We start from the raw sequence: 18408 nt of genomic DNA, 5'->3' as shown, positions 1-18408 counted from the left end.
ATTTGTTTACTCCTATTTTGATGAAATTGTTTGAGGCACCAAACCGATGCTTATACTTAATCTTTTCATATTCATTCCTTGTGATTGTGCATAGATGAAATCTTAGAGTTTTATGGTTCATGCCTAGTTTGATGGGTGGGTGTTGTCCTAAGATTTTATTTCCCCTTGATTTTTTCAAGAATGATGATGAGTCCATGATGGGAAATGTGAATCCTTACATCGTTCCAAAATAGTCCTAAATCATCATTCGAGGACAAATGATCTCCAGAAAGAATAATGTAAATCTCGTACTTTTGTATGCCCCTTTAAAGTTTAAACATGGGCTTATACGACCTCTGGTGTGAGTAGAAATTATTTGAGGCGAGTGAGATAATCGTAAATAAGTTTTGGACATAATCCTATGCACATGCACTGCATTGAAGGAGCCATGTCTTGGGGTCTATGCCATATAGCCAGGTGGGAAAACCTACTGGCTTTCTTCTACTCTGAGTTGCACGTGGTACAAGAGAGAAGGGTGTTGTAGGGGAGCACTGCACAACCCCCTTGCCCGATGGACTATGTTGAAGTTCTGTATTTTTATGGGCATTATGGCTCTTTTCTTAGTTAGAAACCATCCCCCCCCCCCCATAATAAATTGCCCCAAACACCTAAGTTACAAAAATTAGCAGTCATAACTCATTCCGTTCTTTCCCCAAACCTACATAGAAACAAAGTCTCCTAGGGTTTTAAATTGAAGGCTCTAGTCAAGTTTTTACCCAATTCATTCCGTTCAAAAGGCAAGTATAACGACCCCACTTCTAGTGGATTTAAAAATATGTCTCCCTAAACTCTTATTATGTCTAAATTATTATTTTAATCTAATCGCAGAAGTATGTTCCTAAATCTTTATTTATGTTAAACACCCATGAATTAATCTATGGTTATGGGTTACCTTATGATTGATGAAAAGGTTGAGTTTTTGAATGTTTTCCTCATCAAATTTTCTATGGAGTACATTAATGAGTTTGTAGCATTTTACTTGTATTATAACTTGATTTTGGTTCAAAAGTAAATATATGAACGTTTGAGAGAGATAACCTACACATTAAATCTTTAGAGAGACATTGAACAAGAGATATTTTTCCTAATACTTTACACAAATTTTGAAAGAGATCCATGTTTGATCCTGGCATCATCTTTTGAGGTCAGTTTTATATTTTTGAAAGCGCTAAAGAGAAAATAAGATATGGCTTATGTGATCTCATAACCCAAAATGGGACCCTGGCCACGACGGGCATCCCAAACTAACCAAGACCTAAGATGACCCCTTAGCCTTACCTCATGAGTATCATAATAATAATAAACTGCAGAGGCTAACCAATAGAATAAGAGAAATTTAATAACTAAAAGATTTGAAATTCGTATGTCAAAACTGAATCCACAAAGAAATAACACAAAATTGTCCACAAAGCCTTTATCCAAGGAATACCAACCAAGTTGAAACATGACCCTGACTATGCCAGAAGAAAACCAAAAGTATTGAAATAGCTAAGATACTAAAGGGAAACAACACCTTTCGAATGATGGAGGGATCACCACTTCACCAACTATCCGAGGGGAATTCCAAATCACTTAACGTTACATCTTCATCTAAGAAGAAAATTTAGGAATTAGATTGAGGTTCATGTCATTTTATCATGCAAAGGCAATTGACATTATAAAACCATATCACCAAATTCTACCATTACCAAAAGACACAAATTTTAGTTTTCAATCCAGCCTTTTCATTGCATAAAAAACTATTAATAATAAGAGGAAACCAATAAGGTTACTTTTAAACAAAAATCCCTCAACCCTAACTTCAAAAAGTCATCAAAATATGATAATATCAAGTAAATATCATAATTTAAAGATGATTGAAATAAGGAAGTGTCCAACATGCCTTTTTTGAAGAGAAATTTCTTCGGAGATAGAAAGAAGAGATGTTTTTGTTGAACTCTAGCCTTTTTACCCTTCAACCTAGCTTTTTCTTCACTTTTAAGCATAAAGAGGAGAAAGAACGTGTAAAACCTTATAGATAATGATTAAATAGATTTATATTGGGACTAAAGTCATTTAATAGGATAAAGGACCAAAACACCCTCTCCCTAATCTTAAAAAATCAAAAGCCACATTTTGTGCCATTAGGCATAGCACACCCTTATCGCACCAGCCCAAGGGCGTGGTGCGCTACTTATCTCGGCATGCCTAAGGCGTGGAACACTTTAATCATGGATTCTTACTAGTTTGAGGTCCTAAAATAACTCTGAACACTTTTCAAAAATTTCAAAACTCTTCCCTAAAGTCCCTTTACCATCCCTTATTTATTATTCAAGTCAAAATCATCGCTAAATGTAAGTGAGGGTTCAAAATAAAATCATCAAAACTATAAGGGGTCTTACATTATCTCCCCTTTAGGATCATTCATCCCCAAACAAGAGTTTAGAATACCTTTAGGACAATATAAGGAAGGACATAGGGGGATGCAATAACAAATTTGAAATTCAACAAGAGAAGAAGTCAGATTCATTCCTTAAGTACTTTCATCCAACATTTAAAACAAGAATGGGCATTTAGCTTCCATATCATCTTTTGATTTCCATATAGCCTCCTCCACCTTTTGGTTCCTCCACAACACCTTCAACAAAGCTATTTTCTTAGTTCACATTTTCTGAACTTGCCTATCCATGATTTCAATCAGGATTTCCCCATAGGACAACAAATATTTAATACAAATATCCTCAACGGGCAACACTAAGGAAGGACAAGCAGTATAAATTGTACACTCCATTTGTCCATTCATTTAAGGGTGAAAAGCAATTCTAAGGTTCACCTGAGTACCTATCATAGACAAAACTAGGGTTGGCTGTGAGGGGTATCTCAAGTCCACCAAGGACTGGAGACCACCCCCTTTGCCAATCAATCAGAACACAACACTTATATAATAGTGAAAGCAAATCCAAGAGATCATACATATAAAATAGAGAAACCATATTGAGGTTCTAAGTACTTAATAACATCCTATTCCATAGTTATCCACAAAATATCTAAAACTCAAAAAGATAACCTAAGTTAGGACATGCCCTTAAATATAGCCAAAATATACAATAGAATAGTCTCAGACACAAATAAAACCACAATCATGAAATGAGGGTCTTCCGGAGAATGGAAGCTCACACTTCAATCTGACTCACGACCTATCCAATAATCACCTAATCACTATTTAGAAAAAGTAGAAGTGTCTCTGTGTCCTACATCATATGGGGATACACTATTCAATGACAGTTAGCGGGTTGGGCGCTAATATGTAACTCAGGGAAGGGATAAAGTAATGCCATGATCAATAATTCAAAATCATTCAAAACGAGTGCATATAATATTATGCAAATATATATATATGTATATAACATACAGAGATAGCGAACAAGGCTTAACGTGAACTTTAAAACCTTTACCATCATAATAAGGAACCCATGAGCTATATGGATTCAGCTCTTCCCACTAGAAGGGTCTCGGTGCATGTAGCTGTATGAACCAGAGAAAAATAATATGCACATAGGCAATATGGGGGGACTTGAATCACCCGGTATATATCAAGGGTGACATGTACACCCAATCATTTAACATGGGGGACTCGAACCACCCGGTCATAAGGCAAAGGTGAATCAAACACCCAACTATTTAAACCCTCTCACCGATAAATATAGGTTTCAGTATTGGTCCCTCAGAACCTCCACTTTCACATCTAGCTACACTACCCCCTTTAAGCCCAATTAAAACATTCTTCACACATTCTAATTAATTGAACCAATTCATTCCTTACGGCACCCCGTTGGTATCATCATACCAACTTAACTTGCAAGTTAACATTATCATGCCATATCAATTATCCATCTCATCGAGGAATTGGTGACCTCTCTGGGTTTAATTATTCATTTATACGGGGAATCCACAATCCCTAACATTCAATTAAAATCAAATCATGTTTCATTAGGACTTATATTCCATGCAACAATTCAAAAGATAGTTCAATGTACACATACTCATATTCAAAGACAATTTGACAAGATTGGGTTAAGGTTATAGCAATTCAATTATCAAAATTCACAAATTTGGGGGAAACCATGACCCCTAGTTTATTCACCATGCCCATGCACCCCACATGTTAAAAATTATCAATTCAAACCATACATGAATCATAAAATCCATGGGAAAAGCTTTTAATTCAGCAATGTTCAATAACCCTCAACACACATTTGACATCATCAATAAAATTACATGGGTACAATTATAAACAGATTATTTCGATAAAATAGGATTAAGGAAAGAGTAGCATGCCTGAGATATCAAGAATTTTGGAGAGAAATCAACTCTTGAAGTTTTATATGACCAACCTTGAGAAAACCTTGGTATTTCTTACTTAGGGATTTAGAGAGGAGAGAGCAGTATTTTGATTTGTATAATTGAAGATGATAGGGTATATTAGTGTTTTTATATCATGGGGAAGATTTTGGGGTGATTAAAGTACCAAATTACTCCTAAAAAACAAAAATAAATTATAGAAAATTTTCAATTAACAACAAGGTTTGTGGCTCATTAGTTAGGTGACGTCTCGTCACCCTAGTTGTTACTTTTAGGATGGAATTTTTCATTTTCCAGTTAAGGCTTATGACTTGAGTTGACGGATCGTTACGTAGCAGAAGACTCATCACATTAGTCAGCACCTAGCTGACGGCTTGTATCCTAGTCATTACTTTTTGATAGACAGACACTCCTCGTAAAAATAGCATAACTTTATACATTGATATCAGAATAAGGTAAAATTAGATGCATCAGAAAGAAGACTCAATGATCTTTCATTTGGTATATAATAGGCCACATATCTCTTTATATGCAAGAAATAATGGTCAATGGAAGTTGACCCCAATAGGTACGCTTACTAAAACTCAATCGGCAGAAAGGTTCTCGACTCGTCTTTCAGTTCGGAGATTTTTATGAACTCACTTCACCTCCAAAGATGTTACCACATTATAGAATTGATCATCACACTTATATTGACATAGAATCATTGGTTCGGGTCTATACATGTAGGAACGGTGATTCAAATTCTAGCCCAAAAACATGGGGTGTTGTATTATTTTCCCCTAGAAATCATTCATTCTTGAATGATGGGTAGGGACTTATTAAAGATCTTGACATATGGAATAAAAAATGAAAATTCACATTACTAATTCTCTATCAACAAAACATAAATAGTCACCAGGATAAATTAGCTTCATGACATCACCAAGTAATTGTGTAAGCATGAATCATGCAATAATGAGACATGACATAGACTTTATCTTGGGAATTAGTTCTATAGAACATAATCATAATAATGTAAGGCATGGATTTTTTCATAAATTCTCGGCCTAATTAAGATTGATAGAAGACAGGAACTAAGATTCTCGGGGGACATAAGAATAGAATAGAAGCATTCTCCACCTCAAATGATATGTTTAATAGCCCTTACATATATCGACGCTTTCCCACTATCCTTTCAGCTATAAATAGAATACTTCACCATTTAGATCTTATAATTCCCCTATAAAAGATATAACTATAAGAGCCTGAGTAGAACTCCATATTTCTTCTATATTGAAGTCTAACTCAGAGTTAAAAGGTGTTAGCTTAATCTATGGTACCCTATACTCTATATCTCTCCATGAATACTACTCCATCTTATCACAATAATCAAACAACATCTTGTCTTAATCAAGGAGTACTAGCCATATTACACAATGTTTTTTGTATCTATCAATCACAATATTTAAGACTATCTTTACTACTCCCACTTTATGGATCTCCTTACCAAAAACTAGCAACTTCAATCACTATCACAAAGGTTTTCACCATATCTCCCTTTCTTAACTATTTCACATAGCAAAAGTTTATCTTACTCTTCCTTCTTCATCTATAACCTTTGCCTGTATAGTCACCCCCAAAATTTTTAATCAGAGAACATCCACTCCCTTATCTAAAACATTACTTCACCTCCATAGCCATTACCATATTAATAAAAGAATGGTAACTGAGGGACAAAAGTACAAACATCATGAATAGGAGGGTTACTTCTCAATTATGACTCCTATCAGTCGTACCACTCAAGGTGAGAGCAGTGAAATGAGATACAATACAATAGGAATGAAATACTTAATAGTAACTACCTAGATCACAAATAGAGGGTCATTAGGGCATAAATATAACATAGCATGAGTTCTTTGGACTGGGCACAGTAAAAAAGATAAGTGCATATATCATGGGTCATATAACATAAAGCTAAGATTTGTATATTCAAGAAATAAGACAAAGATTGTTGCTTAAATCTAGTTTATTATTCTAAGAACTGAGAATGGTCATTTGTTTGCATTTTAACACCACTTTGGGCAAAGACATGACATAAGATGAGCTGGTAACATATAGAGAGTATAGTATCTTAAAACTAAGTATAAAGTAAGACATGAGTTTATGGATCATGAGGTCATAACGTTGATCTTGAATACTTGGAAGCTTGGATTTCTGATAATAATTATTGATTCTAGTTCAGGGATTGGAGCATGGACATAAGTTGCATAGAGAACTCGAAATTTAGGCATAGGCACAATATACATAAGACATTGGTAGAATGCCCTCTTAAATTGAAGTACGAGAAAATTGTTAGAATAAGAATAGATTTTTCATGAAACTTCCCTAAAACTCATCACTATGAGAAAATTCAAGACCTACCTTAGTTCATAATCTCCCTATTTGCTAAACAGGTCATAATCTATAATACCCTATATATTTCTAAGCTAGAAATGAACCATTATTCCTGTGCATGAAACCTCCTATCCTTTGATTCATGTTTGAGTACATGAATTAGGATGAGTATACTAGTGATATTAGAGTTTATGATTTATTAAGTATGTTCATAAGAGTCACTTAGAGTAAGCCAAGCTAAGAACTTTTGAATCCACCATATTTTTATGTGTGATTTCATATAAGTCATCTTTGAACGAGAATAACTTAGTTTATAGGTGATATTTTGGCAGATTTATACCCTCAAAATTGTAGAAAATTTAATGCGATACCAAATTTGCCTAAAATGGACACCCGGTGAAGAAGTTATGGTGATTTAAAGTTTCAGCAGTGTTATTTTAGTCAGTGGCGCGTCGTGCCATAAGCCAAAATGATGTTTGTCAATTTCCAGTGTCTCTCCGCGATTCCACCATATCGCGGTGATTTTCCATGTCATAAAAAAGGGCAATGCGATGTCTCCGCACCATGCCAGGGGCCAAAATAGGGAATTTTTTACAGAAATTAAAATACGCATCTATAGGGGTATTTGGGTCATCTTCCCACCCCTATATAAGATCCCAAACACAGAATTAAGCCATTATTTCACCAAAACATACTCTTTTTCATCAAAATCCTCTCAATAAAAAATTAAGGTTTCAATTGTGGGATTTAAGTTCAAGCAAATTCTACCATTAAATTCCAAGAATCTCTCCGTCAAACTTCACTAAATCAAGAACTAAGGTATGCGTGTGTTCATTCATGGACTCCGTTCATCCATGAATTCGAAGAACCCTATTTTAAACTATATGCCATGCTTGTTATGTTTTGATTTGATTATTGATCTTTTCTATGTGTTGAATGATGTCAAGATAGAATCTTCATGGATTTGTATGAAACTAGGATGGTATGTTAGTTGAAATATATGAACTTTGGAAGATATGGGTTGTTGAATTCATGATTAAGCCTATGCCCAGAGTGGTGCATGTAAGATGTTTGATAAAATGCCTAGGATGATAGAATTCATGTCCCATGATTTAATAGTGCTTAAATGACAAGTCCACGTTCTATGCTCTATGATTTCATATAAATTTCACGTTATTGTTATGTGTTGTTATTGTGATATGGAATGAGCACGATATTGAAGCTAAGCAAGTATATACATGTTGTATGCACTCCATTCCATGTATAATAAGTTGAGCATCATGTATAGTATGAAATCCACTACTTATGATATTGTGAATTTTGGACTCTACTTTTATAATCAAGTCAGTCATGAGTGTCAATTTCCTTTCATCGAGTCCTAGGGGTACTTGTACCTAAAAAATATAGTTGTGTGCCTAGATCCATGTCATCATTTCACGATACTCTCAGTCAAGCCATGTTCCATAGAACTCAGTCAGTCATGTGACTCAGGAAAGTTTAGTAACTCATTTAATCTCAGCTAATCTCAGTAATCTCAGTACTCAGTGATATCGGAAACTTCAGAAATTCTAGTGTTCTCTATAACTTCAGTAATCCCCATAATTCAATACTCTCAAAAATTTCAAGAACTCAATACTCAGTAAGATCAGTGCTCTCATAAACTCAGTTTAGCTCTTCTAAACAATCCCACTAATATAAGTTCAGTTAATCAGTTCAGTTCAGCAAATCAGTTTAGTGTCTTTCAATTGGGAGTAGGATTCCGCACCGAGTAAACCCAAGGATGGGGAATCACCTATCACAGCCAGAGGGTATAATTCCTAGAAGCAATCCTTGCATTCAAGAAATATATGGCCAGCGTAGGTTGAGATGTTCCTACCCATAGGGCTAATGTATCTCCTTTCAGTTTACCTAATAGCAGCACAGACGACATGAGCTCCAAAATAGAATAAGGTTTACTCAAATGTTATCTCTACCTGTGGCACAGTATTGATACCCTTCCAGCTGGGGTTACAGGTTGGACCCCAACCAGTTTAGTTCCGAGGCATGTCAGTTAGATGATTACCTCCCACAATCTCAGTTTTAGTCCCAGTTTCAGTAACAGACTCAGATAGTTCTTTAGAATATTAGAACTTAGATTGTTAGATACAGTCACTCAGTATCAGTTATATTGGTTATGCTGATCATCATAGTTATATTATTTATATCAATCATCATAGCTACGTTATCAGTATTTAGTTTCAAAATTATTAGAAACAGTCAATCAGACCAGTTCTTCATAATTTGAACTGTCAGAAATAGTCATTCATCTATTTAGTACCTTAATATTAGTGAATTTATGTCGTCAGTAATCATACTTAGTAGTCAGTATCACCACGAGTTCAGTTATAGTTGCTTATGTATGTATGTATTCTCACGTTCATATTAGTCAGCATTGTTCATTCATATAACCCTTTACATTTAGCCTACCTCACTTGTATACTCAGTACATTCAGTCATACTAATGTATTTGTGCTATAGTGCTTTCTCTTATGTTACACCATAGGCTCAGAGGCATGAGCTCCAGATCAGCAGTAGATTCCAGTAACAACAGTCAGAGTTAGAAGTAAGTCCTCATCTTTTGAGGACAGGATGATTTTATTACTATTTCAGTTTTAAGTTTATTTCAGTAGTTGGAGTTAGTTGGGTACATGTCCCATCAACTCCTTGTTCAGACAGTTTAGAGGCTTTCCAGACTATAGCATGTCAAACAGTTATTTCAAATTTATTTTGGTTTGGTTATACCATTTTCAGACATTGTTCTTATTAGAGGTTTATTCAGGTGAACCTTATGGCCATTCAGTACATGTTTCCATATTTTTATGTTATATTATGCAGTATATAGGTACAAATATCAGTCATGGGTTAGCTTGTGGTCTTTCGGGGTCATAAGCACCGTGTAGCATTTTGGTTCAAAAAATTAGGGTGTTACAAACGTGGTATCAGAGCCTAAGGTTCAATAGAGTCCTAGGAAGTCTGAAAGATGCATCTAGTAGAGTCTTGTACATGCGTGTGTTGTGCACCACACTTATGTACAGGAGGCTATGAGATGCCTTAGGAACAGTTTCCCTTCTTTCAGTATTCATGTCGTGCTAATGAGCAAAAGATCTAATTAATCTCTCAATCTAATTCACTTTTTCCTTTCATTTATAGAACATGTCTTTAGAAAGGACTAGTAAAAGAAGAACCAATAGTCAGTCGATACCTCAGCCTGTCCAAGCAGATTCCCTGGATGAGCACATCTCTCATGCAGAATTCAGGACTATATTCAGTACTCTAGCCAGTTCAGTTGTAGCTCAGAACAAACGACCAGCCACTGTCTCGACCGAACTAGAGGCCAATGTTACAGCATCTAGGATTTGAGATTTCACCCGAATAAATCCTCCTCTATTTACCGATTCCAAGTCTGAAGAAGACCCGCAGTAGTTCCTCAATTAGGTTTAGAAAGTCACAAACATCATGGGAGTGACTTCCAGTGAGAGTGTAGAGTTAGCCACCTATCAGCTACAAGATGTAGCCCACATATAGTTTAAATAGTGGAAGGTAGACAGGGGTACAGATACAGAGCCCATAGAGTGGGAAGAGTTTGCTACAGCTTTCTTAGATAGGTTTTTTCCCATAGAGCAGAAGGAGGCTAAAGTGTTACAGTTCATTAATTTCAGGCAGGGTACAATGAGCGTAAAAGAATACTCCTTTAAGTTTACCCAGTTAGCCAAGTATACTCCCCATTTAGTGGTAGACAGTAGGTCCAGAATAAATAAAATTGGCTCTGGGGTATCAGGCAGAGTGGTTAAGGAGTGCTGGACGGCAATGTTGATTAGTGATATGAACTTGTGTAGATTGATGGTCTATGCTCAAAATATTGAGGAGCATAAGCTTAAAAAGAAAGAGAGAGAAAATAAGAGGGCTAGAATAGGTAGTTATAGTCCTTCTCAGCCGATGTCAGGGGGTAGAGAGAGCAAAGTTCTTACCCATCCTCTTTGTCAGGCTTATGGTAAGTGTCATAAGTGTATGTGTAGGGCAGGCAGTAATGTAATCTTTTGGGTATGGCAAGCCAGGCCACAAGATGCGAGACCATAGAGTTATATCACAGAGGGGTAAAGAGCTGCATTAGTAAGGTACCAAGAGTCGTCAGCGTCCAAATAGACTCTAGACCTGTCATGATCCAGAAAGTTTCCCTAACCTAGATTCGGGTACGTTACATGTTTTTCATGTTCATGGTATGCATTGTTAGATCTCTTTCTCTCATTAGAGCTTATGTTTCAACATGAGTTAGTTAGTAAAATCGGCAAGTCAGTTTAGAAATTGAGCATTCAGATTTGTATGGTTTGTTTTTTCATCCTTACATCTATTCATGCTATCCAAAATCTCAGACAATGTAACTATTCCAAGGTAGAACCTCCTAGTAGTTGCAAGTTCAGTTCAACTCATGTATAATGCATTAGTTGCAGACTTCCGAAGTTTAGCTAACCGAACCTAGCATTCTATCCCAGTTTAGTAATTAGGCCCTAATACTCAGTTCAATCTCAGATTCATTATACCATAGTATGCAACTATCAGTTTCTCTCTTATTTGTCAGTACTCAGTTTACCAAATCTTTCAAAATCATATTACCCACGTATTACTTTATTTTTAAGTAATACAGTCTCCATGAATCCATGCTCAGTCACTTCATGGTACTCAGTTAATCTTTACGTCCTATGTATATGATTTGATAGTCTTAGTTCAGTTATTCCGACCAAGTTCAGTTTAGTCTTACATGCCCAATGTTCAGTTATTAGCAAAAGTTAGTCAGTCTAGCTAGAAAATTAGTTTAACAGATATGCAGTCAAATTTGGTAGGGGTTGTTCTCCCATCTTTCCATCCATCCATACTAACGGACATCTCGGGGATGTAACCATCTCCAAGATAGAGCATACTAGTATATGCAAGCTCAACTTAGTTTATGTATCATGTCTCAGACACGGATTCTAGACAATCAGTCGCAATTCAGTCTTGCATACCCAATATTCAGTTCTAGTATTAGTCCCAGTTACAATCTTAGTTATAATGTATGCTTTAGTCAGTAATCACCTTAGTTGATATGTCATGCCTCAGTTTCATATCTCAAATAATCAGTCATGATTTTGTACCTTGGTACTTTGTGCATCACCTCAACTTCCTAAATATCTCAGCAAAGTCATCCCAGTATCCTTCAAGGGACATAGTGTCCCAAGGGGAAGATACATTATATCCCCCGAACTTTCATGATTTAAGCATGTTGTTTTCTTTAATGAATCTATCTTGGAGGGAGTGTTACTTATGAGCCGACCTTCTAACTCCAAAATTCAGCAGTAAGCCATGTCCTCAATGCTTATTTCAGCTCACGATACTCTATCTATGTCATGCAATACAAACTCAGTTCAGTTTATGCATCACGTTCTAGACTAAGTTATGTTCTCCTATTCCCTCTCATGCATATTGATTGATTAATCTCAGACTCATCAGTATTTTCAGTTCAAGGTAACAGTCTTCTTTGAGCTTACTTGTTCTCATGATCAGGTTTCAATACCAAACTTGGTATTCAGTTACATGCTCCATTTTAGTTCAAACTTGGTATCTTAACCATTGCATGTTTAGTCACATATTCATGAGTTAGTTTAGTCGTGTACTCAAGCATCAGATATGCGTGATCAACTTATCAGTAATTTCAGTCATGCATTTATGTATCATGTCAGTCATATAATTATGCATCAGATATGCATGGAATCATCTTATTAATCTTTGCATCAGATATGCCTACTCATTCTGAGAAACTTAGTTCATCAGAACACTCAGTCCTTCATTCATAAATCAACTACCCATGCATCAGATATGCAGTTATGTATGAATCATTTTATTTGTCACGTCAGTCATGAAATCATGTTTCAGTCATTCATGCTTAATTCATGTTCAGTTTATTATTTCCCCTCTCAATCAGTCTCATTCGAAGATGAATGTTCCTAAGAGGGAGATATTATAATATCCCGTATATTTCTAAGCTAGAAAATGAACTATTGTTCCTATGCATGAAACCTCCTATCTTGTGATTCATGTCTGAGTACATAAATTAGGATGAGTATCCTAGTGATAATAGAGCTTAGAGTAAACCTCATAAATTGTGATTCATAAAGCATGTTCACAAGAGTCACTTAGAGTAAGCCAAGCTAAGAACTTTTGAATCCACCAAATTTTCGTGTGTGATTTCACATTGGTTATCTTTGAACGAGAATAACTTGGTTTATAGGTGTTATTTTTGCAGATTTATACCCTCCAAATTGTAGAGAATTGAATATGCTTTCTATTGATACCAAATTCGCCTAAAATAGACACTCGATGAAGAATTTATGGCGATTTAAAGTTTCAGCAATGTCATTTCAGTCAGTGGCGCATCGCGCCATAAGACAAAATGACATTTGTCAATTTCCAGTATCTCTACGCGATTCCACCACATCACAGTGAGTTTTCAGGTCATAAAAAAGTGGCAACGTGATGTCTCTGCATTACGCCAGGGGCCCAAATCAGGAAATTTTTGCTGAAGTTAAAAGACGTATCTAAAGGGGTATTTGGGTCATCTTCCCACCCCTATATAAGCTCCCAAACATGCAATTAAGTCATTATTTCACCAAAACATACACTTTTTCATCAAAATCCTCTCAATAACACATTAGGGTTTCAATTGTGGGATTCAAGTTCAAGCAAATTCTACTATCAAATTCCAAGAATCTCTCTGTCAATCTTCACTAAATCAAGAACTAAGGTATGAGTCTGTTCATTCATGGACTCCTTTAGTCCATGAAGTTCAAGAACCCTATTTTAAACTATATGGTATGCTTTTTATGTTTTGATTTGATTGCTGATCTTGTTTATGTGTTGAATGATGTCAAGATAGAATCTTTTTGGGTTTGTATGAAACTAGGATGGCATGATAGTAGAAATATATGAACTTTGGGTGATATGGGTTGTTGAATTAATGAATGAACCTATGCCCAAAGTGGTACACGTAAGGTGTTTGATAAAATACCTAGGATGATAGAATTCATGTCCCATGATTCAATAGTGCTTAAATAACAAGTCCATGTTCTATGCTCTATGATTTCACATCAATTTCACGTTATTGTTATGTGTTGTTGTTGTGATATGAAATGAGCATGATATTAAAGCTATTCAAGTATATACATGTTGTATGCATTCCATTCCATGTATAAGAAGTTGTCATCATGTATAATATGAAATCCCCTTCTTATGATATTGTGAATTTTGGACTCTACTCTTATGATCAAGTCAATCATATGTGTCAGTTTCCTTCCATCGAATCCTGGGGGTACTTGTACCTGAAAAATATAGTTGTATGCCTAGAGCCATGCCATGATTTCACTATACTCCCAGTCAAGCCATGTTCCATAGAATTCAGTCAGTCATATGACTCAAGAAAGTTCAGTAACTCAGTTAATCCCAGCTAATCTCAGTAATCTCATTACTCAGTGATATCAAAAACTTCAGAAATTCTAGTATTCTCCGTAACTTCAGTAATATCCGTAATTCAGTACTCTCAGAAATTTCAAGAACTCAATACTCAGTAAGATCAGTGCTCTCATAAATTCAGTTTAGCTTTGCTAAACAATCCCACTAACATCAATTCAGTTAATCAGTTCAGTTCAACAAATCAGTTCAGTGTCTTTCAGTTGGGAGTAGGATTCAGCACCGAGTGAATCCAAGGATGGGGACTCACCTGTCACAGTCAGAGGGTGTGATTACTAGAAGAAATCCTTGCGTTCCAGAACTACGTAGCCAGCATAGGTTGAGATGTCCCTACATATATGGCTAATGCATCTCCATTGATTTTACATGATCGCAGGGCATATAGAATGAGCTCCAAAACAGAATAGGGTTTACTCATATGTTGGCTCTACCCGTAGCATGATATTGACACCCTTCCAGCTGATGTTATAGGTTGGACCCCAACCAGTTCATTTTCGAGGCATGTTAGTTAGATGATTACCTCTCACATTCTCAATTTCAGTATCAGTCTCAGTTTCAGTAATAGACTCAGATAGTTTTTTAGAATATCAAAACTTAGACTATCAGATACAGTCACTCAGCATTAGTTACATCGGTTATGCTGATCATTATAGTTATATCAGCCATCATAGCTACATTATCAGTATTCAGTTTTAGAACTGTTGACACAGTCAATCAGACCAGTTCTTCATAATTTGAACTGTCAAAAATAGTCATTCATCTATTCAGTACCTTAGTATCAGTGAAGTTATGCCATCAGTAATCAGACTCAATAGTTATTATCACTATGAGTTCAGTTATAGTTGCTTATGCATGTATGTATTCTCATGTTTATATTAGTCAGCATTTTTTGTGCATATAACCCTTTGCATTTAGCCTACCTCACTTGTATACTCAGTACATTCAGTCGTACTGATGCATTTGTGCTATGGTTCTTTCTTTTATGTTAAACCATAGGTTCAGAGCCATGAGCTCCAAATCAGCAGTAGATTACAGTAACAGTAGTCAGAGTTAGAAGTAAGTCCTTATCTTTCGAGGACATGATCATTTCATTACTATTTTAGTTTTAAGTTTATTTCAGTAGTTAGAGTTAGTTGGGGACATGTCCTATCAACTCCTTGGTCAGACATTTTTGAGGCTTTCTAGACTATAGCATGTCAGACAGTTATTTCATATTTGTTTTGGTATGGTTATACCATTTTCAGACATTGTTCTTAGCAAATCTTTATTCAGTTTAACCTTATGGCCATTCATTACATGTTTGTGCATTTTTATGCTATATTATGCAGTATACAGGTACAGATATCTATCATGGGTTAGCTTGTGGTCCTTCGGGTTCATAAACTCCATGTAGTATTTTGATTCTGAAAATTGAGGTGTTGCATAATCCTAGACATAAGGACATATACTCTCATTAGCATTCATGATAAAGCCCAAAATACACCTTAAATCTAAAGATAATACGATCATTGTCAAATAAGTAACCCAACAAAGGTTGGGGTCAAATCCCAAGGGACTATGTGGAATTGTAGCTCTTAACTACGATAATCAACAAGGTGAACTGGAAAACTAAATAATGGGAATTGTAGTGGCAATATCAAACAACTAACAAATATCAACTATGGTTGTAATCAGTCATAGATGAACTGTATGATTGTGTCCCCCATGGCTTCGTAACACTCTAAGTTTATGTTATTTATTGAACCAACCTGATACCTTGCATGTAAAATCTGATAAGTTAAGTACCATCAACTATCTTTCAGACTAGTTTATAGATTTCACCCTTTATCTTTTGAGTCTCAGGATGTCGCCTTGCTAACCCTTATCCTGGATCCTTATTAGCTATTACATTTTAGGTCTCTAGTTATTAGATAACAGTTAAGGATCTTACTTTAATAAAACCTTTAGCATGGATTGGCGGTTAATCTTTAAATTACTGTTGTAATTATCCTTTCCTAGTCACTACTCCTCTTTTGGAATAATTAGCAATAATCTAGGTGGGATCCTAACGTTTAAGATTGCTAATACATCTATTAAACTAGAGATAATAAAATACATGCATGGGTATCTATTCAAAACCACATAGAACTTCCCTACTTCATCAATCTATCAGGGTTTCCATAACCCTAGATAAGGGTTTTAGCTGCTCATGCTTATGAAATAATCAACAATATTGACAATTGAAAGCATTAGATGAAATAACAACTGAAAACCCAAACTTCAACTAAATTAAAAACCAAAATTAATACAAAGTATTTCCAAGACCTAATTTGGATCTCCAAATTAGAATATATATTTGTGAGTTTAAAGAGTGTGTCCCTTTATTAAAAACAAATAAAGGGTATTTATAGTGCATGAGGAAACCCTAAAAATCAAAGACCATGTGAAAAAGGAAATGTAGAGTCTCTGGCCACTTACTTGGGACACATAAGTCCCCCGTATGTACTACATATGGTTCGCAAATGTACCCAGGTGAGTGCCAGACAGTTTTTCTACAGCTTTGCACTCTCTGGATCGTGACTTCTGATACTTAACTTAGCCATATATGGTCCGCAGGTACAAAATACGGTCCGCAAGTGGGCCGAGGTAAGTGCTAGAGTCTTCAAAATCCTATATCCAAGTCTCTGGACTTTAATTTCTGGTATATGCTTTGGTCACATACACTCGGTAAGTGCTACGTACGCCTAAAAATTCTCAAGTAAGTAGCCAAAAACTCCATTTTTAATATTTTTCTTCAACTTAGCATCCAAAACCTAATTTCCTACAACACATACCCAAAACACATCATATCTTACAAAATACCCTAAGAATCAGGCATATTTTCATAGTTGTAAGCGTCAAAAGTTCTATAAATTAATAACATTTCAACACCCTCAACTTAGAATTTTTCATGAGCTCACGCAACAAAACAAAAACAAAGACAAAACAAGATACTTAACTAGGAGAATCTAATATATCCAAGGCATTCAATCATATTCTTAAGTTCAAATTCATTATGCCCTCCTATACTACAAATGAAAACCAATTGTGTATCTATATAAAGCACAAGAGTATGACACAAAGGAATCATGTTATGGAAATTACATTAGCAATAGACAACCATGCATATACATAAGTCGGACTTACCCAAACAAGTATGTAACTTAGCAATATAGTTCATGTGCCCTCAAATCAAAAGAAGTCTCACTCACTCATATATGAAATCAAGCATATCAATACGGGGAAGATCAGGAGAGACTCACACTCAATATGATGTTCTAATCAATGCATCTCAAATACTATAGGCTTGTTCCTGTTTTCTACACCTAAGCTTTCAAACAGTTAAGTCGGGATCACTATAGGACTTTTTTTGGCTTGTAATGTAGGCTTAAGGGGCTGGTATTGTACATATGGATATCAAGTGACTAAGCCTCCTTAGCACTACACCTACTTTAGGGTCTCACTTATTAACCATTTTCACTTTATTTCCTCTTGTATTTATCCCTTGTTATTTTAAAGCACATTCAGGTTGGGTATTGCTTCTTTATTCTTTTTTTTTCAACTTTTTCAACATTTTCTTTTTCTTTTGCTACCACACCCAGACCTACTTTCTTTTTATCTTATTTTACTCTTTTTCATACCTATTTTACATCACACACCCCTATAATAGCAACCTCAACTTAGGTAATTTACCTGAGTAAGTGGTGCATAATATCCAATAAGAACCAAGGCCAAAATAGGTTAATTATAATACAAATGAGAAGGTGAAAGGTGAAAATATATAATAGGCTATAAGGCTTAAAATAGGGGTCAAGGGATACTATTTTACAATGGGAAGGTCATTAGGTTAAAAGTGGACTACAATAAGAAATGGCCTATGATCCTTTCCTAACCAACTATCCTATGGCCTAGGCAAGACCAACTGGGCAAGTGCTGGATTTAAAATACAAAGGGAACTAAGATAGTATCTCACACTCACATAGCACATGACTATATCATAAAGCCACAACCTATCCGGTTCATGCAATTGTTAGTTGCAGTTATCATTTCCCTAATTCTAATGTCATAACAAGATCCATGAAGGTCACACATATATAC

The sequence above is a fragment of the Capsicum annuum genome, chromosome 12 (assembly GCF_002878395.1).
Source record: "Capsicum annuum cultivar UCD-10X-F1 chromosome 12, UCD10Xv1.1, whole genome shotgun sequence".
NCBI lineage: Eukaryota > Viridiplantae > Streptophyta > Magnoliopsida > Solanales > Solanaceae > Capsicum > Capsicum annuum.
Note: the sequence above shows the minus strand (reverse complement) of the source record.